Below are 22374 nucleotides of genomic sequence, written 5' to 3' on the forward strand. Positions count from 1 at the left end.
AACAGCATCAGCCATCTGGAGTGTGATCAAAGATCCTTGACTCAAATTGCTTCGGTCTCTCATTATTTTATCTAGATTATTTTCAATTTGTTATATGTATTTCCAATCTCTCTCTTTCTCTCTCTCTGAGAATGTGAAGAGAATCAGAAATTGTATGTGCATACAATTATTCAAAAATAAGAACTTCCATTCGTTATTCAAATACGTGTTAGCTGTTTTCCTTACCTTCAAGAATATATAGGCTATTGAAGTTTTACTTCGTGATAAGAATTGCAAACGTGAGGTTGGCTGTGGAAATCATTTTTCCCATAATGCCGCTGACCATGTCTTCCAAGGCAAAAATCGAAACACTTCAACTGAGTCACAGCCTGACAACTGGGACCAAATACTCTGAGCACAGTGAGCAAGCTATGGCCCTCGAGCCAAATCTAGCTCACTGCCTATTTTTGTAAATAAAGCTTTATTGGAACACAGCCTTGCTCACTCATTGGCACAGGGTCGATGGCTGCTTTCACTCTATGACATCACGATTGAGTAGCTGCGACAGAGACTATATGACCCGCCAAACCTAAAATAGTTGGTATCTGGCCCGAAATGTGCCCATTCTCGCTCTTGAGTCTGGGCCCTTGCGAGCACCGAGGGGCAGGGGATTTCGTCCAAGAATAAGCAGTTCTCCCTCAAGCATAACAACCTCGACAGTAAACGGGCCGCCGGTGACCGAGGCCCCACCTGGAACCAGAGACGTTGTTGCGAACTTTCCAGACACTGTCATGTCCATCCCACTGCAAACTCCGAAAGTGGGCAAGCCTGTTAGACCCTATTTACAAGGGAAAATAAGGCCGAGGGAAGGTTGACCACTGGTCCTGGATGCCCAACCCGTTGCCTAAGACTTGGGTCTTAGAAACTGGGCCAAGGTCCAGCCGGGTCTTCGTGCGTGTTTATTCTCCCATTCTTTGAAATACGGAAGAGAACAAAAATCACGCTGCTGGATAAGACCCACAATCTTGATTTTGAGAAGAGGAAAGTTAAGATTTAAATTTTCTTCTTCTTGGGCCACACGCAAATGAAAACGGGGTCCTCTGCTTCGAAGTGTGCCGCGGGGAGCTTCTGTGGCCGAGAGGTCTGTTGAGTTCTCACTAAGCATGCGAGAGGAGTACCCAAATCATTACATTTATGTGTTTTTAATGGCTTGTCTGGGCTGTGTTTTGTCCATAGCTGGTGACTGAGTTGAGCGCTAGCCAAGTTGTTTAGGATTCACACAGCTCCGTTTCAACATCATAATGTGACAGTACCTGGGGCTTCTGCCGTTCGCGCAGGGTATATTTCTGAGTCTAACAGCGCATCCGCATAGCCATCAGCTGGCTGGGTGAGTGTCCGACCATCCTCGTGCCGGAACTGAGTGCCACCGAGGTCCAGGGCCACCCCTGCAGGTGGAGGATGAGGGGAGGGGTGGGGATGCGGACTCAATGCTTCATTTTACATGAAAAGACTGCTTCTGATGGGGCCCTTCAATGGGCGTGAAGTGAATTCGGCGGCCATCAACCCTGCTGCTGCTTGTAGTTTCTGATGAAAGCCCTTTGGTGCCATTGCTGAGGCCAGTAAGGTCTGTAACTGGCTATTATTTTTGTTGTTGTTAACAGAGCCCAAACGTAGCCAGTTGTGTGCTTGGAGAGGGCACCCTTTGGCTCAGAGAACTACAACTGAATCGGCCCTTAGGTGGAAGCACCAAGACATTCAAAACACTTGCCATTTGTTAGAAAACACCCTGGTACGTCACAAATACCAGTCAACGATTCCTTCTTTCAACGGCCCTGTGATCTTCATCCAGTGTTATCAGCCATGACTTTGCTGCCCTCGACCTTTCAAAATTCAGGTTCAATTTTCATGGAAATCTAAAAACCAAGCTTCACTTAATTTCAAAATATAAATGGCCCCATTTGCCTTTTAAAAAGAGGTGGTAAGAAAATATGACACATTTGGAAAAATAACAGTAAGTTAAAATGAATATTCTGGATTTTAGTTGAGATAAATGTAGATTTTTACTAAGCACACACGTATATTTGATTTCTTCAATAGGCACATGTATATTCGAAATTTCTTTTTTTTTTTTTTAATATTTATTTATTCCTGAGGGAGAGGGAGACAGAGCATGAGCAGGGAAGGGTGAGAGAGAGGGAGACACAGAATCCGAAGTAGGCTCCAGGCTCTGAGCTGTCAGCACAGATCCCGACGCGGGGCTCAAACCCATGAACCGTGAGATCATGATCAGAGCTGAAGCTGGATGCTCAACCGACTGAGCCACCCAGATGTTCCATGAAATTTCAATGTCGACAATACATCCATGAATTTCCGACCTTCCTGAAGAAAGACCAGTTGTTGTGAGTGAGCATAGGCTGCAATGCTACAGAAATCGCATATAGGAAGGTAGGAGACATGTGCTTATTCCTCGTGGATGGAATCTTTTATGTAATTTGCATCTATTCCATTACCTGTAATGACTTGTCCGCCTCCCTTCAGACCTGCCAGAGGAGCAAGGTAAACCAGAGAGCGTTCCTTGGGTTGGGGCTTGACCGACTCCAGAAGCCCGGCGGCTCCGGATCAAGGGCAATTGCAGAAAGGCCCTTGTTTTCAACAATGGGGCCTGGGGCTCTAGTGCGAATCATTTTTAGGAAAGGAAGAAAGGATTTCAAGTTGGACATGTGTGATACACATCAGCTCCTAGGGTCCCCCACACAGAGGGAGACAAGTTCTCCAGCTCGTAAACACACACAGTAGTTCTGAGGGAGAAGAAGTAAGGTGGCACTGACAGCTTTGGGAAACAGTCTAGATCGTCCTTGACTTATGATGGGGCTGCGTCCTGCTAAACCCCTTGTAAGTTAAAAATATCATCAGTCAGAAATGCACTTACTCTACCTCACCTACCAAGCACCCCGGATTAGCCTGGCCTCCCTTAAACCTGCTCAGAACTCTTGCCAATAGCCTCCAGGTGAGCAAAATGGTCTACCACGACGCCTGAATATCTCAACGTACTGCATATCCCACATTTCGCTCACATTTCAATATGCATTGAAAACTGTACTGGAAGTGAAAAATACACGGGTGTGTGGGTACAGACGGTTGTCAGTGTTTTGGTTGTTGACCCTCGAGATCACTGGCTGACCGGGACCTGCGGCCATCCAGCATCTCGGGAGAGGATCGACCTCGTTCTACTGTATCGCTTTCACTTCCGCTGAAGAATCATAAGCTGAACCATGGTAGCTGGGGACTGTCTGTATTGGCTCCTATATTCCAAAAAGCCACTGATAGAACTGTCATTGGTGAGATACAGTGAGTCTTGTCTATTGCTATTACAAATAAGTATTGTTATGTATAAAGCTCTGCTGCTGTGTTTGAGAATTGTTTCATTTTCCCCTAGACTTGATATAGTCCAATATAAAGAAAAAGAAGGAGCTGTATTTTTACAAGATATTTAAAATAATCATTCAAGAGAAGATGGTTTGTGGTTTCTTTGCAGTATTTATATTTATATTTATATATTATTTATATTTATATTCTTTGCTGTGTGTGTGTGTGTGTGTGTGTGTGTGCTGAGCAATAGACCTAATGTTAATGCTTTAGCTCTGTTATTATTTTTAGAACTTTTTTTAAATTTTAAGAAAGGGTTATTCTGTTTGAAGCCCACCATCAGTCTGGAATGGTCTCAACATAATCTCATGCCTTTGAAATGGGAAAAAAGTTATATATACTTTTTTACTTTTCTGCCATTTGCAAAGAACAGTTTTACACCAGCTTAGGTATTTTTGGTGCTTTTGCAAACCAGTATCAGCATGACAAGCAAATGGCTGGGGAAGACCTACAAAATACTACTTGCTAGTCTCGGTGGCCAAAGCAGGCTTTCCTGGATACATTTCACACACGAAAGGAAACTTGACACGGTAGAAACACACATATTTAAATTAGGAAAGTTTTGTTACCTGGTATTTTGTTTTCTAAAACAATCTTCATAGGGTTGACCTCGGAAGGCGGTCTTGAATAGCTTCTCTGAATGGCTAATTCCTTCTCCTTCTCCTCCTCCTCCTCCTCCTCTTCCTCCTCCTCCTCCTCCTCCTTCTTCTTTCAATATCGCAACTTCGATCACCCAGACTCCTTACTCTGTGCCATTTTCAGATCCAAAAAGCTTTGGGCTAGTGCTTGGTGGGCCCAGGTAGCTGGTGCCACACAATGGCGCCATCACCCCCAGAGGCCAGGAGGGGCCCCCCTGGCTGCGTGTTCCTTCTCTTTCTGCTCCTGCCAGCAGGCCTGTGTGTTCTGACCTCTGCGGAAGGCTGCTTCTCTGCGTCTGACTTCCATGCAAGGCGGGTGTTCGGTAAGACCAGTCTCCGCACCTGCTGGGACCTGATCACAGAGGGGCCTGGCTGCACCCACAGGTGCGGTTTGGAACCCTCTTCTCACAGAGCCAAGCCCCCAAAGGGCCCACAAGGCACCTGTGCCCGAGCGGGGACCCAGGGAGGCCACTAGATGGCAGTGCATCCCCCAGGATCCAGAGTGGCTGGGTCTCCAGGAAGAATGCTCCCACCTGGGACCCGGTCAGTCCAGGAGGGGCCAGGCGCCCGGGGTCCCCCAGAGCTGGCAGGTTCCTGCACATCCCAGGACTCTTCAAGCTTCAGGAGTCCCCGGGGAAGCTGCCGGGTTTTGTCTTTTTTTCCAAATTTCAAATGCTCGAAGCCTGGACTGTAGTCGCCTAAAGCGAACAAAAATACAGTTCCTTTTGGGGATGGCTGTTTTAAATAATATCGGTCCCCTAGTCAAGAATAATCATGCTGCCTTCACGTGGAGGTCCACGATTTCTGCTTCACGGCCACCGCATATCCTGTACCCGGGGTCTGAAATCGTTAACGGCTTGTATTTGTGTGGGGGCTTTTATGGTTAGATTTTTATTGGGAGGCTTTAACTACTTATTCTCTTAATTTATTTCTTAAAAATACTTCTTTAGATAATTAAAACATTTTACTTAAAATGATTTGAGGAACTTGTATGATATTTCGTAGTATTTTTTTCTTCTGAAGCAGATTAGACAAATGGATAATATATCTATATATTCACATATTTATCTTATATATTGTATACTTTATACATATATATATATAGAAATTTACTAATATTTTCTTGATAGCCTAATGAAAAACATCAGATTAATTTTAAAACCTGTTAGAAGAGTTTCAATCTTATATCAGTAAAGATGTGCTAAATGTTTGGGTTTTTTTACTTCAATACTATTTTAGAAACTTAGCAATCAAAAGCATCCTCAGTGTTCCATATTATTAAGTATATACCTTTGGTGATTTTTTAAAGAAAATCGCTGAAGTTTCATCAATACCATACTTAGCTTCCAAATATTATCATTCTCATTACTGTATGAAAACTATGCAGTGCTTACATTCTCTAATAGTTCTCAAAATCATTAGGAAATTCAGTGGTTTCGTGGCTGTTTGTGTTTGATGATAGTATGGTAAATAAAGAACTGTGTAATAATAAGGTACCTCGCAAAAGAGCAAATGTCATACCGTGTGCAATTTGACTTTACGCAAAATATAAAGTTGTAGAGTACCATGAATCTGACCTAGGATACTTTTATTATTGATAGAGTCTATTAAACTGTGCACTTTTTATGCTTCATGCTGTCCAGGATTCACAAAAGGCTTTTGGTTCATGACAACCATTGACTGCACGGCTGCCTAAGTAATTGGGTCTGTTGGAGTTTCTCATTTGCACACTAGTGCTGGTTGGTGATAATCATTCCGACTCAACCACATAAATCACTGAATATATATGTTATCTTCAATTGTTTATTTAAAGTATAAGATGATCTCATGGGTCTTATTTTTATAGCTATGAATGTGTGTAGAATAATCATGAGCCAAATCATTGATCACGTGAATAACATTTCTTTCCTCAATTCCTCACTGTTAGGAGTATTCTGTGCCTAAATTTCCCCCAAACAAAAGTAATGCTGTTTGGTTTTGCATTACGTGAAACAAAAAGTAGATACATCTACGTATGCATGCCAATGTGCGTTAACGATAGCCTAGGCATTGCCCATGTCTGGTTAAGTATTTTGGAAGCCTCCTAGCTAAAATATGAAATAATAAAACTTTCTATCTCATATTGTGTCTTTTTCTTTTCTTTTCTTGTTTTTTAACGTTTATTTATTTTTGAGAGAGAGGGAGAAAGAGAGAGAGAGAGAGTCGGAGTACTAAAGGGGGAACGGCAGAGAAAGAGGGACACAGAATCCGAAGCAGGGTCCAGGCACCGAGCTGTCAGCCCAGAGCCCGACGTGGGGCTTGAACGCACAAACTGTGAGATCATGACCTGAGCTGAAGTCGGATTCTTAACAGACTGAGCCACCCAGGCGCCCCATCATATTGTAAAAAAAGAAATGTACTTTTCCAGATCTTTCTTAGGACGTTCCAATCAGTGCTTTCCTGAACTTTTGAATACTTTTAATCACTGCAACCAAATAGGTTTTTAACAGGAGTTTAACATATGGATGTGCAGGTCTGCTGCAAAAATAATTTTTCCCAGACTTACAAGGCGGTCTCTGACCTTTCGATGGAAAGTACCCATTTTGGCTGACATGACACACACAAATTATCAACGCAGCGTGCGTGGCGGTGCGGACTTCACAGGCCCTCGGACCACAGACCCCAGACCCCAGCCTACTGGCGTGTGAGCCATCGGGTATGGCCCCCCTGCTGCCGCGGGTCCGGCCCGGTCACCGGAGGTTTAGCGGCAGGGGAGGAGGGAGCACGCGCAAGGCTCTGAAGAGCGAAGCTTAACCTTTGCTAACATTTCCTGCCACCACTGGGATTCTCCCCAAGCTCCCTTTGCGCGCTGATGCATGAGCGTCTGGGACGCAGCCCAGCCGTTATCTGGTCTTAGTGGAGCCGGTCAGGACCTCGGCGGGGGGCCGCATGAACCCTGACGTTCCTCCTGCCCTTCACACCTCGGCCCCCTCTCCCCTCCACCTGCCAGGAGCGGTTGCAGAAGCCTGTGGCGCGAGCTACGAAATCTGCCATCTGAGAATACGTGAAGGTGGCGTCATCTGCATCTGGCTGCGTGTCGCGGTGAGTCTGAAGTCCCCCAACAGTTGTGGCATTTGGACAGCCTACAGCTGCGGCAGGGGCGGCAGCCGCACTAAGAGTTTTGGTGGCGTCGATCACACCTACGTGCCCACGGCCAACGGAGGGGGCACGGACCTTGGGCTGGGGGTGCTGGGCTTCTCTCGACCCGGAGGCAAAAACACACTCACACAGAAAGTGCTGATGTCCGGGCTTTCCGAACCGCCGGGTACCTCCCCGCCACAGACACAGTGATCGTTGACACGGAACAATAAGCTGCACTGCTGAATATGATATTTCTCTTTTTTCTAATGACTCATTATCCTGGAACAATGAGGAGACGGGTAGAATATAAGTGTATTAAAGACATAATTGCTTTTCTATTCACACAGAAGCGTGCTGTGTACACACGGGGCAGAGTGACTAGTGGATAGGAGAATTCGCGTGTCACTTTGTGCCCCGACTTGCCAGAAACGCATATTTAAAGCCCTAATTGCTTTTAATTCCACCGGGCAGCTGATTATTTCTTTTGGCCACAGCCTGCGCTTTACTGTACGTCCTGCCCTACCTTTTCATCAGCAGTATTCCTATCAGGCACGTGTAATGGATAACATCTTGGTCCACATGGACACATTGAGAGAAGTTCTTTGCAAAGGCTGATAAAAACAGCTTAAATCTGGCAAACACTTACATACATGCAGACACTCGTGTGCGGGCATCGTATGTACATGAAAGTTACCAGAGGTGTATATATACAATAATAGGTGTTATATATAATATATAATGCCTATAATATACAATACCTAAAAATAGATATATAATAGCATATAATACCTATATATTACCTATACCTATTTAATACCTACCTATATATATATATATATATATAGAGAGAGAGAGAGAGAGAGAGAGAGAGGGAGAGAGTCCAGTAATGCTGAAGTTTAAATGAACACAGAAATGGGAGCTAGGTCAGTTATCGATGCTCATCAACTCAGAGTGACCACTTACACACACTCACACACCTGCCCGCTAAGCCCTCCTGAGCACATCGCCGGACAGCGGGAATTTCCTGGGCTTGCTAGTGTCCCAGGCCACCAGGCAAGCCAGGAGCAGCAGTGACACCCTCTGCGGACACAGATGTCACCCCGGTGTTACTGTTCTCCATGGGGGCACGGGCATGTGTCTCTTTGCTGGATTCAAACGCACTTCATCTGGTGTTTGAAAACAAGAGCCCTCATTTGCAAAAGTGCCGGTTTTGCTTCTCAGTCCCTGAGAATGCCCTGCTTCAGATCTGTCTTTTCCCAAACTCTTACCCCACGTGTCCTTCTGTCCCCGTTGGCTGGGACAGCGCGTACCAGGCCCCTGCCTGCCTTGCGGGCCGTCACCGCGTGTGCCACTTCGCTTCACAAGGTGTTTGAGTGGAACCGTGTCCCCTACTTCCGACGTGGCTCCTCCCAGCGCACCGGCGTTTCCGGGCCGCCCCGTGAAGCGTGGCCAGTCGTGGGTGCGGGTGCCAGGAGCGCTTTGCACGCTGCCAGACGCTCCCGCGGGCGTCGTAAAATCTGGGTGTCTGTGGGTGGCTTTGAGAGATCTCTTCTGAGGGCAGACTAGACAGGGTTAATCCCTCCAGCCCTCGTCTGAGAGGAGAGGCAGGCGTAAGAAAGATAACAGTTACACAGTGAAACATCGTCATATAATTACCGCATCTAATGTTTCCCAGAGTATAATGTTCAAGTTCAAGAATCTCAGCCAGGGGCCCATAAAACAATTCTTGCGTTTTATGTTTTTCTGCTTATGCTGTTTTATTTCACTGTTTTGGAAAAAAAATGTAAAAATAATTTACTGGAGTAATAATTAGCGCTTATAAAGCACTTGGTAAAACCTATGACAATGAGCAAATTTCCACTTAAACGTGATTCGAGTCCTCTGAACATTTTGGCCCCGGGGGAGACCGAGGGAAAGACCTCTCTCGTAGGCTGAAAGTTCCCTGAGGGCAAGAAATACACTCTGGTGAGATATGTGAACCTCGTTAGACCTAACAGAGCCATGGGATGGCGGGAGCCCCTGTGGCAAATGGCAGGGCCGCTGCCTGGTTACAAGGTGCCAGGGGATTCAAACTCAGGCAGCTGGACCCGCTGTCAGCGTGTCTCCAGGTAGCATGGCGACATCACGACGTGAAAAGATGAACTGTCATCGGCGTCACCACGATGTGATGCGGCCTTAGCTCAGGTCTCTCTCCGACCTGTGATGCTGGCGGTGTTGGGGGTGACGGTGACCTTGACGGGGTGCTCATGAACCTGGCTGTGCCCCAGGGCCTCCCCCAAGCCCCGCCCTGAGGCTTCTGACCCGATTCTCGAACCCTCCCCATGAAGGAGCTGCTATCTACGCTCCACTGTGCGGGTGAGGAAATTGACACAGAGCAGAATCAAGGAGGTTGTCACATGTCACACAGCTGGAAAGTGGCGGATGGGGCATCAGGATTGCAAACTCACTTTGGGCTGCAAGGACACCGTGTGGAGATGGGAAGATCCCCGAAGGCCACCTCTTTGCCGTCCATCGGTGGCATTCGGAGCGCGGACCTCCCTGAGGGGACGTCATGGGTGCTTAAATGGGCATGTCCACTCCAAGGTGCAAGGAGGCTGTCATCTTCTGCCTGAGCATCGTGACTCCTGTCTACTTTCTCCTTTCTTGGGGCGATCCCTGCCGAGGGCTGCCTCAGCCTCCGTGCGGTGGGTGTTGGGGGCTTGCCCAACCCCCTCACCACCCCCCCCACCCCGGCTGAGCCTCACCTTGGTGTGGTCTCGGCTCCTTCGTCACTGTGTCAAGTGCGTGGTGAACTCCTCTGGTCTCCGGTCGCTTAATACCTCACTGCCATCCGGCTCCTACCGGTCACCCCTTCAGCCCTTGGCAGAACCCCCTCCCCCACCCCGTGCACGTCGTCGCACACCTGTCACGGGAGGGCAGAGCTGCCCCTCCGGGCCCTACGAGCATCACCGGGGCACCCTGAGCCGAGGTCCTGCGGTCTCTCCCAGGGAAGTGAAAGCCGTGTTTCAACAAGCTGCTGTGCTCATTACACGTGTCACATGTGCACGTGTGCACATACATGCGTGTCCAAGCAGTTGGACATTTTGTAGTTAGTGCTTTCTCCCCCTGAGCACCTGACCTTAGGACGTTTTGGTCTGCATGCTGTGACCCTCCCGGGCGGTCGATCTCACACACACGTGAGGGCACGCACGGACGTATGTATCTACTAAAATTCAGCTTCTCTCCGACATGCAGTGTGGTTTTCCTGTGGGTACTTTGGGCGACCGTACCCTTATCTTCTTTCTGGTTCCAGATCCCCTTAGATGCTGACCCGATGGGAAGCTTTTCTCATGCGTTTCATTCTGGTTCCTGTTTTTCAAGTAAATCACGCTCGGATTTACTGGCTGTGGCTTTCCGCAATTTATGTCTTCTCTCCTCGTTTCTTTAATGTCCACGCTAGACTCTCAGAATGCAATGGGCTGTTTTTCCCCAGAGGCAGGTCCACGCTGGGCAGAAAGGCTAGACATTTATTGAGTCATAGCGGCAGCTATGGAAATCCTTACGGAGGCTGCCAGCGTTTCTGGTGCAGCCGTGGTGCTGGAAACTCCTAGGTCCCCGCTGCCTCGAAAGACGCCGGATCCGGAAAGTTGTCAGCCCTGTGCTGTGGCATTTTAGGCTTTTATATAATGTGATACAATTTCATCTCACCGGAGGCACCCCCTTGACATTTCTCCCTCGGATAAGCAATTGACCGTGAACTCCGCTTTCTGAGACGGCGTCAATGCCGGTGGGAGCGGTGGGGGCGGGGGCGCTGGGCATCAGACGCCAACTTCCTGTTTTCCGCCCGACTCTGTAGGGTCCTCCTGGCCGTGAACCTCGGGGATGAGAACAGGGCCTCGTAGATATACTCAATAAATATTTGCAGAGATACATGAGAGATGCATTCTGTCTTATTTTGTATGCACAAAATAGCAACCATTTAACTGTTAACTCTGTTTTAATAGTGCCTGGAGATGAATTTAAGAAAAATACACTTCAAATGTAACATCACTGTCATACATAACGGATGATGATGGCGTTTCATTGGTGCAGAGACGTATTAGCGAAGTCGGGGCGAGCGAGCGCTGGAGAGGCTGGGCTCAGTCGGGATGTTTGCACACATTTATCTCCATACATATTTATGCATCTGCAAAACGTGCCACGCTCTGGGGATAAGAGAGCCAGTTCTCTCCGTTGTAAAACGTTCCTTCATTTAAAATAGAAAGAGAAATTGGTGATGGCACACTAAGAAACTTACCCTTTACCTTCTGCTTCATTTAGAAGTCATAAAAGTTTTGTTCTATTTTAGTGTCAGATGAGGTTACTAACATTATAAAAAACGTACTATGACATCCTCTAAGTATTTTAACCGCGTGTACACATATACCATCCAGATATGGCAAATGTAAACGTAACTTACATATGCATATATGTAAATAATGTTAATGTGTATGTGATGTAAGTAATGTTCATATATTACTGTGTAAATGACAAGTATCTGTAAATAATGTCAATCCATATGAATTTGTGTAATGCGATCAGTGTCATTTAATTTACAACTTACCTTTGGCAAACAGTAAAAATAAAAACAATACATGTAGTGGAAAATTTTTGATAGAGTCTTAAAATCAGCCATCTAAAAAGTAATCAGAGAAAAACTCTGAAGACGGTAAAACGGCCAGGGGTTGGGTTCAGGGGGATAAGTGGGGGGGGGTGCAAAGAGGATTTCTAGGGCAGTGAAATTACTGCGTGATGCCCTGATGGCGGACACATGACGTCGCACATTTGTCCAGACGCAGAGAACGCGCGACAGCAAGAGTCCCCCATGTGGACTCTGGGCGACTATGATGTGTCAGTGTGGACTCATCACCGGGAACAAATGCCCCACTCTGGTGGGGGTGTCGATACAGGGAGACCGCGCAGGAGCAGGGCCAGGGGGGCTTGTGGGAAATGCCCGTACTTGCCCTCAATTTTGCTGTGAACCTAAACTGCTTAACAAATAGAATCCACGGGCGCCTGGGTGGCTCAGTCCATTGAGCATCTGACCTCAGCTCAGGTCATGATCTCGCGGTTCGTGAGTTCCAGGCCCGCGTTGGGCTCTGTGCTGACAGCTCAGAGCCTGGAGCCCGCTTCGGACTCTGTGTCTCCTTATTTCTCTGCCCCTCCCCCGCTCAGACTCTCTCTCTCTCTCTCTCTCTCTCTCTCTCTCTCTCTCAAAATAAATATTAAAAAAATACAATAAATTCTTTAAAAAATTAATCTAGCTCCTTTTTAACTGTAGGTCCTCAGAGCTCAAAGAATGCAATTTAATGTCTATTTGGAATGTGCTTGAATCATAGAGTATGTTGCCCTTTCGACTGATCTGTGTTACCCTGGGACTTTCCAACACACTTGGGGCTCCATCAGTGATTATCAGAGGAGAGCAAAGCCCTCACAGGTAGCCCCGGTTGTAGGCAGATGCCAGGAGCCCTTGTGAGGCTTTGCCACCGTACTGGGTACAGGCAGGTGGCTGCGGTGACACAGAGCACCCTCTAGGTGAGACACAGTGGGACAGCTGGGGGTCGGGGGTCATGGGGAACAGCCCCACGCCCAGCAGCTGGAGACCCAAGTCTAAGATCCTAGTTGAGTGACAAAAGGGAAAAGTCATCTTCAGTCACCATTCTCCATGTTTGCTCTACCTTACCTGGAGTCTGTGACTTTACCAGTAGACAACCTGCCCAACAGGGACACCGGGATTGCTATGGTGCCCTTTCGCCTTGAGTGCCGTCCTCAGTATCTTCCCCTGTGCAAAGGCAAGAGGAGACTACAGCACCTTTGCCTGTGTCCCTATGGGTCCCAAAAGAGAAAAGCCAAGACTCTGAGGGCACAAGCATGGACTCAGGGCACAGTGAACTGTAAGATCTGAGGGGAAAACACTTCCACGAAACGACTTTGTTTTTCTTTTATTCTAAAGTTGACACCAACTGAGGTCACTCACACCAATTTATGGGGTCCTCGATAAAGGACACAGAACAAACAAAATGCAAGAAAGAGCTGACTTTTAGAGCATCCGGGTGGCTCAGTGGATTAAGTGTCCGACTTCCGCCCAGGTCACGATCTCATGTTTCTTAAATTTGAGCCCCGCGTCGGGCTCTGTGCTGACAGCTCAGAGCCTGGAGCTGCTTCAGATTGTGTGTCTCCCTCTCTCTCTGTCCTTCCTGCCCTCACGTTCTCTGTCTCTCTCTCAAAATAAATAAATAAACATTAAGGAAAGAAAAAAAGAAAGAAGGAAAGAAAGAAAGAAAGAAAGAGAAGGAAAGAAAGAAAGAGAGAAGAAGAAAGAAAGAAAGAAAGAAAGAAAGAAAGAAAGAAAGAAAGAAAGAAAGAAAGGAAAAGAAAAAAGGAAGGAAGGAAGGAAGGGCGAGCAGAGTTTTACTCCAGGTAAAACTGGTGTGTGAGGACGTTCGGGAGGCTTCCAGGATTTCGGAGTTTGCTCCCTTGATGGAAATGAAACCGTCTTCAGGAAGCCTTGGTGAGGCACATGCTTCACGGGCACCTATGACCCAGCCCACACCTTGGAGGTTCACGCCAGCCATTTTATTCCTTGTAATGACACCGAATGACCCAGTATCTTGTAAAATGAAATTGAAATCTGCAGTGAGGCAGTGCTTGTGCTATTAAAATGATTTTTCCCTTGTAATGGAGTGCTGCCAGTCCAACCATTTGTGGATTGCAATTAAAATCTGAAGCCGGCAGCACTTTTGCAATTAAAACTGGCATTTTTGTAAAAAAAAAATTCTGCACCAATCTAGATAATTAGATAGGAACTAAAATGCCCATTTATTACGCATATGGACATGTATGAGGAAATAATTTGAAATTTATTATTCAAGATATTCTCTTTTTAACGAGGAATATGCTAAGTTCTACGGCAAAACAAATTGTTTTCATATTCCATGTGAGTGAACCCACTCGAGAGCATCGATATTACGTATTTACTCACTAGTGATTTTCTTCCGTATCTTTACAAGCTTCTCTTTGACTCTTTGTTGTAACGGTAAATTGGGGCCGTCCGGCCCCTCACATGCACATAAGAAAAGGACCAGAATCTCTTGTGGGGCATCAGTCGCGTGGGAGTTTTGATTTGCCAAGTGAACTACAGTTTCTCAATCAGTTTGTGGCAACTCTCAAGAAACCCGAGAACCGTCCTCATTACGTGAAGGTATTTGGAAGTACAGTTCTCCGAGTTTTTCGCAGGAAGTCAATGATGTGACCAAGAAACGACGAGAACGTTCCAGGTGAGGATCCTTCTGCCTGGTGAGGCCAGCTCTCCAGTCCGCAAGAGGCCTTGTGGGAGGAGCAGCTGTTGGTAATCGTCCCTGGATGGTGACGAATTGTGGGGTTCAGTTTCCTGACTGATCTATTTGAGAGAATTCAGAAAACTCCGCTTAAGTCGAAGCTTCAAATTCACCTGCCCACAGTGGCACACGTGGTCTGTGCGTTCAGTATTGGTGCAAAATTTCTGTCGAAATGGGCTTTCAACTACATTTTTATGGTCGTTTCCTGCCATGAGACTCTCTCTGCACGTACGGTCACACTGATTTATGACTTTATGTCTAGTATTGGGAAAGGAAATGCAGGACCGGGATCGGAGACTAACCCCGGGCAAAACCGCTTTGCTGGTTTTCCGCCACTGGAGGCGTGGTCTCCGTGCGAGCGCCAACTGGAACGTTCTCGCGCGCTGAACACTCCGTCTTAAGACACGGGCCTTGGCACGTTGGCTTCCACGAGTCAGTCCCTAGGCTCGGTCGTTGCATCCCGGCTGCTCATTCTTCCTTAAAACAGCTCCCCCTTAAGCTTTGCTCCGGCCTCACAGTCGCGTGCTTCCGCGGGTCCCAACGTCTCCTCCCGAGACCGAGACCGGGAGCAAGTGCAGGTGCCTGGGCGACCAGCCACCCCCCTCATGCGGAAGACGCTTGCCTTTTTCGTACGTTTCCAGAAAGGGAAAAGAATTAGAAAATAGACGTTTTCAAATAACCCCACGCGAAGCTGCCTGGACCGCTGAGTTTGCAGGGGGGTCTGTCGGCGAGGGGGTGACTGGGCCCGAAGGGGGAGCAGAGAGAAGGTGGGCGGGAAGGTAACCAGAGCCAAGGGCGCTGCCCCGGAGAAAGCAAAGCCGAGTCCACACAGGCAGGACCGTCTGCGGCCAGTGACTGTGGGGCCCCGCGCGAGGGCGCCGGCCGCAGGGGGGCGTCGGGCTGAGAAGGCCCTCGCGGGCTCCCTGGCCCGGAGCGGCTGCAAGGTGCCGGCCAACGTGGCGTTTCCCTCCGGGGGCAGGTGCGGGGGCGGGTGGCCCAGCGCTCCCCCCCCCAAAGGCTCGGAGGCCCGGGAGCACCCCCCGCCCGCGCTGCCACCGTTTTCGCAGTGCAACACTCACTCACCCCACTTATCTTATCTCGCTCCGAATTTACAGAATTAGAAATACAAGGCATAATGGCGAGAACGCTAATTCCCTGATTTACTGAATCTGCACATTCACGTTGAAATAAAGGGTTTAGTTCCCAGCTCCCCATTCCATCATTTCTGCCTGCGTTACCGCGGACACTTGTCCGGGTTTTTGTTTTTATGCCGACGGGATTCACCACCATAGCCCGCGCCCTTTTAAAGCGCATGATTCAGCATGTTTAGTGTATTCCCACGGTTGTGCGACCATCACAGACCGATTTCAAAAGGTTTCATCAGCCCCCAACTAGACGTGTCCCCCTTAGCAGCCCCTCCCTACGCCCTCCCAGCGGGCTCTCTGTCCCCGTGGCCTGGCGGAGTGGGGACAACTCATCCATGCGGAGTCCTGAATGATTTTCGTGGCATTTCTGGGGCGCCTCTATTTTTTCCGGGACATCTGTTTGATTTTCCAGACGATCGTTTCCTTTTCCACATGTTCACCTCCCTTTCTTTACCAATGGAGCCAAAGTGGCTGCTTCTGCTGGCTGGTTTGGGGTCTCTCCAGAGCCGTTGCTCCCAGGAGTCCCTCCCCCAGCTTGCTGGGGTTGCTCGGCCAGACTGTCTCATCTGCGTGTAACACGTTCCACTGAAATTGGGGTCCGACTCACTCCGGAAATCCGAGCAGCAGGACGGCCTGCCTGTAGGCAGAGGTGCGGAGCCTGGCCTGCCAGACTCCGGGGACCAAGGCTCTGCACAAAACCCCCTCGACTAGTTAGGGTCTGCCCACCTCCTGATAGGAAGAGACTACTCACCCAGGAATAAATTTCCATCCTAACATCCTCTTTGTAAAGATGTAAAATTTTGGAGATGGATGGGATATGAAGTAGAAAGGAAGGCATATTTCTCCTCTCAGAGAGAAAACATTACAATATAAGGTGTAGGCCAACTAGCATTGTTTTAGCGTGTCCTGAGTGGGAGTAATTAGCGATATCTATTTAGAACAGAGGTTTTTCTCTCCTGCTTTCCCTTCAGTAAAATAAAAGAAATGGTAAAGGAAGAGACAAGGAACGTACGTCGGCCGAGATCTCTGAGGCTCAGCTCTTTCTGCGACGTGGACGTTAGTACCTTGAAGACGTACTGTGCTCATCAAATTTCTATCAATACTCATTTACTAATACCAATAATAATCTGTTTCCCAGCGGATCAGTGTCCCAGGCGGGGGCCGTGGGCTCCTCACGGCCCCCTGAGCTCTTCAGCGTAAGTGTCGATAAAACTGCCTACTGCTCCCAAGCTATTGACAGTTATTAAAAATGACCTTGATGTAATGTCATGCCTATGAAAACAAAGGCGGTGTGCTAAGGATTAGGAGAGCCCCGGTGAAGGAACCCCGGGTGGCCCTGAGCCGGTGGGCAGGGGCAGCTCTGCTTCCCAGACGGTTATTGGTTTTCTTCCTTCTTTCCCAGGTGACCTGCCCCTGGGCTGAGGCACCTGCTCTCCCACGGGCTTGACCGGAGCTGCTCGGAGCCCTGTGTGTTTCGCAAAGAGCTGTCATAGCGCATCGTTTCGATAGTTAATGTGCTGGGAAGTATCGTGAGCGGCTCGTGACCTCTGAGCACGTGCCAAACGGCTGGTCCCTGCGGGCTGGCGGCCGCCCGCTCCCAGGGCACAGAGGGCGACGGGTCAACAGTGTTGCCCTATTTCTACCACTTTGAGGTGCAGTGATCAGGCTCCGTTTGAAAGCCTGCTTTCCCCCGGAGCTGCAAACTGGGGTTTTGTGGCAATTTTAACAGATGGTCCTTGTTTGCACACTAACAACTGTGGAGTGTGAATACGGGGGAGCCAAATAGTTTATTAATAATTGCAACCAAGGCTGGAAGGCTTCCCTCTGTCTCTGTTCGCACAGACACGGTGGAGGTGGCATGGGAAGAAATGGAAACGGTGTCTAAAACCAATCGATTTTTGAGAACACTGCTTTCAGATGGCTTAGAATTGTTTCTGTCCAGTGACCAACGTGTAGATTCTAAAAATTCCTTGTGCGTCTTACCTCCTGTAGCAGGGACCCCGTTGCCCCGGCGGCTTGTTCGCGAGGCAGGGGCCGCCAGCCTATAGACCACGAAGCTTTCGATTTCAAAGGAAACATATTCTTTCCAAAATGAAAGCACTGCATCTCTTGCTTCAGCTAAATCTTGAGCTGACGAAGGTCATTCTGTCCCTTCGTCATGGGCATCCCTGCAGGTGATCACCAAGATCCTGCTAGGAATTTTCCTTCATTTTATCAAGTAATAACTTGTGCTGCAATATTTTTTTTTTCAGTTGATAACAAAAATGGTCCTGAGAAAATTCAGAACAGTTTCTTACTGATGAGGGTTTTCATTGCTTGAGACTCAATGGCTAAATAAAAGCAAAATAAACTCTGCTAGGAAGGCACACCCCTGACAGTAGCATCAAGCAAGTCTAAATATCAAAGGCTTGTTTTCTTTTTCTGTTTCTTTTGACAAATGTCTGTATAAAATTTGAAATTTCTTGGATTTGGTTTTTTATTTTTGATTTTTTAAAAATTTTTTAACGTTTATTTTTGAGAGAGAGGGAGTGCTCATGAGAGAGTGCAAGCCGGGGTGGGGGGGGGGGGCAGAGAGCAAGGGAGACACAGGATCTGAAGCGGGTTCCAGGCTCTGAGCTGTCAGAGCCCGACGTGGGGCTTGAACTCACAAACTGTGAGGTCATGACCCGAGCTGAAGTCGGACGTTTCACCGACAGAGCCACTCAGGTGCCCCTGGATTTGATTTTTTGAGTGCAGGGTAGGGGTGATGAATCCAACAGATAACTCCATATGTGTATCTCTGTTACCTCTGTGGTCAAATCACATACTTGAGAACCATCTAGTAAGTAGGCTTATGATTGTTTACGTTAATGGGACAAAATACAGAAGGACACGGCACTGAAGAATGGCTGTGTGGTCTTGCCCCTGAGATTACTGATCTATGTGCCATCTAGCTATCTCTCTATGCATTTACTATTGATCTATCATCTATCTATCTATCTATCTATCTATCCATCCTATCTATCTATCTATCTATCTATCTATCTATCATCTATCTATTATTATCTATCTATCATCTATCATCTATCTGTCTACCATCTATCTGTCTTTCCATATATCATCTACCCCTTCATCATACCCCACCTACCAACAAGTCCATCCATCTGTGGACAGAAGTGGCCCCTTGGGAGCTGGGATTCAGCGCCACACAGCGAGGGAGTGGGGGAGGCTGGCCGAGCTGACCTTCAGGTCCTCGGCACACAGACCGCAGTCCTGCCGTGGACCCTGCGGTGGCCGGTGCACTGGCTCCGGCTTCTTTAGGATGTGTCCCACAAGTCCCGGACGGCACGGATTCGGAGGATCACCCACGGACAAGCCAAGATTTACGGAAGCTCGGTTCCCAGCGGAGAGCTCCCAGTACACCGTTGGAGCAAACAAGACAAGTCTGGGCACATTGGAGACGGTCAGAGGGACGTTTCAGCTTTATTTGCGTCAACCGGTCCGGAGAGGGTCAGACCAGCCCGTGATTTCTTCTGCAGGGAACGTGAGAGCCTGTAAGCCAACACCTGGCTTCCCCAGCCGGGCTGGGAAAGCCATCCAGGGGACTGAGTCGTGGGCTGTATGACCGGGGGAGGGAGGGAGGAGGCTGGGAGGATTAGAGGCGTGAGAGTCCCACTGACCGGTCACGAACTCCATCCGGAAGCCCAGCCATGAGCAGCTGGGGTGGGGGGGGGGGCTTCACCTGCAGATCCCCCAGCTGGCCCAGGCACTACACACACACGCACACATGCACATGCACACACACGTGTACACTCGCATCCCCACTGGCCTCTGTGGGCACGCTCCCCGTGGCAGTGAGGACGAGCGTTGGCAGTGCTCACCGAGGCCTGCCAAAAGCTGGCCAGGATCTGTGGGCCAGGGAGAGACCACGGACTTGACTCCTTGGTCCACCCTTGGGAGAGCAAAAGCCCGAATTCATGCAAGATGGAGAAAAAGTGCTCAAGCAAGAATTCTCCCATGACAGGAAGCAAGGGGCTGGGAGCAGGTAGATCCATAGAAAGTCCAAGGAAGCCTCAGGATCCCTAGTGGGACTAACAGGGGACTTTTCTCTCCCAAAGTCTGTTAGTAAAGTCTGAAAGAGGTGACTGCTATCGCAAATGTGAAGAAAGCAAAGCAAGAATTTCCAAAAAAAAAACCAAAAAAACAAAAACAACAACAACAACAAACAAACAGGAAAACAATCAAAGAAATGTGACATCACCAAAAGGTCATGAAGTCTTCTAGTCATGGATCCCAAAGACGCAGAGCCTTGCAATTTCTCCAAAAAAGAATTCAAAATAGTGGTTTTAAGGGGGCTCCATGAGCTGCAAGAAAACATGGAAACGATTCAACGAAGTTGGGGAAACGATATACAAGAAAACGAGAAGTTTAACAAAGAGATGGAAATCATAAAAAAGAACCGAACAGGAATTCTGGAGCTGAACCACACAGTGAATGAAATGCAAACAGCAAAAGAAAGCTGCAACAGCCAGACAGACCAAGCAGAGGAGAGAAGCAGGCAGGGAGAAGACAGAGGCTTTGGGATGATCCTCGGGGGACAGAAAAGACAGAAAAGTGAAAGACAGTGAAGAAAGTCACGTGAGCCATGGGCCACCATTGAAGCGAGAGAACCGTTGGAATCCCAGAGCAGAAAAGAGTAGGAAGGGGGCAGGAATACATTTAGAGGAATAATGGCTGAGAACTTTCCAAAATTTGGGGAGAGGTTTGGACATCCAGGTTCATGAAACTCGAGAGTCATGGATTGAACTGAAATGGCTGTTCTCGGTCTGTAGCACAGAGCAGAGAAAAACAACCTAAAACCTGCACTCAGAAATAATGGGGAAAGTTCATTGTCAGAGTGTCATCCATACTGCCTTGAAGCCAACACAATGCCCATACAGGATGCTCTATGCTTGAGTAAGAGAACAAGGAACATTGTGTGTACGTTATAAAAATGTGTGTACATTTAAAAAAAAAAGTCAGGAAAATAACAGTGGCAAAGTGCTTACGTTAGAGGAAAATACAAGAAATGGAACAGAATCCAAGATCTTAAGATCACGTCAGAGAAAACTTGGTTAGAATGTGTATCTGACAATCAATAGAATAAGGATTAAAATACAAGGTGATAAAACAAGATAAAGATATAAAAAGGGGGCGCCTGGGTGGCTCAGTCGGTTAAGCGTCCGACTTCAGCTCAGGTCACGATCTCATGGTTCGTGGGTTCAAGCCCCACGTCGGGCTGTGCTGACAGCTGGGAGCCTGGAACCTGCTTCAGATTCTGTGTCTCCCTCTCCCTCTGCCCCTCCCCCACTCATGCTCTGTCTCTCTCTGTCTCTCTCTCAAAAATAAATAAGCATTAAATTTTTTTAAAAAAACCAGGAAGATCATCTAACAAAAGGATAATTGTTGTTTCTGAAACAGAGACACCAAAATGTGATTTGAAAATAATATGCAAAGATACAGGAATTTCTCTGATGTGAATGAAGAGCTGAGAATATAGTTTTCAGGGATCCAGACAGAAAAAAAAATCATATTAACCACAAAGGGAAAGTAGTAGATTGATCTCAGAATTCTCTGTCACCAAAAGAAAATGATGCAATGTCTACAAATATTTGGAGAAATGATCATTTGACCTAGGAATATTATACTGAGTCATAATGTCATTCAAATATAAAAGTTACACGTATCAAAGAACCAGGGAAAGTGGATACAACCCATCTCTGGGCATGAGGGAAACTATTTGTCAATGGAATCGAATTATAGCATTTAGAAATTGTGTCTGGCTGCCAATATGGAGATCTGATCAACAGTGGGGTTGACGAAATAGAAAACGCAGAGACCGGCAGCCTAAGACATGCCCTGTTCCAGGAAATGACACCCATTAACCCTGGATCCTTCTGTTTTTTTTCAGCTCTCTACTTTAGGCCCATTATTACAGACTTCACGTTACCTCAGGATCAAATGATGGCATTTGATGGCCATCTCGGCCAGCCCCTCCAATCGCGTTTTCTCCTGCAAGTCTGAAAGTTGACAATCTCAGTCCTCATTTCGGTAGTCCTCTCTTGGCAGAGTGGGTCTCTCCCTCTTGAAACACTTTCTTAACTTGCCTTAGGGACCCTCACCTCCTATTTCTTCCTGTCTCCTGGCCCCTCCCACCAAGCCCCATGTCCAGTCCCCTCTTCTTGAGGGTCTGTTCTCATATCACTTGTCTTCTGAATCTACCCTTTTTCTGTCAAATATTACCATGCAGACCCCTCCATGTGCACCTTCCACCATGCACACCCCCTCAACGTGCACACACCCCCACCGTGCACACCCCCACAAGGCACGCTTTATCGCCCACGCTTTATCTTTAGGTCAACAGCCATCATCCTGAACACCTACTGCGTGCCAGATGCTGTCCTAAAACTAAGGGCGAGCGGCAAAGAAAAAAGAGACATTTAGGAGGGCAGTGAATCGTGGAGACAATCAAACAATAAAATAATCAAGTAAGGAGTATATTATGTGTTCTCTAGAATAAAAGCTCCATCAGGGCGAGGACAATTTTTGACCTGTTCGACACCGGGTCTCCTACCGAGAACGAGGCTCGGTGCAGGCTGGCACTAAATGTTTTTCGATGGGTGTCATTTTCATGAGTGAAAGACAATTATGGAATATAAAATTTGAATGCTCTTTAGAATACAAACATAATAA

The sequence above is a fragment of the Panthera pardus genome, unplaced genomic scaffold (assembly GCF_024362965.1).
Source record: "Panthera pardus isolate Hobbes unplaced genomic scaffold, ASM2436296v1 HiC_scaffold_15, whole genome shotgun sequence".
NCBI classification, from domain to species: domain Eukaryota; kingdom Metazoa; phylum Chordata; class Mammalia; order Carnivora; family Felidae; genus Panthera; species Panthera pardus.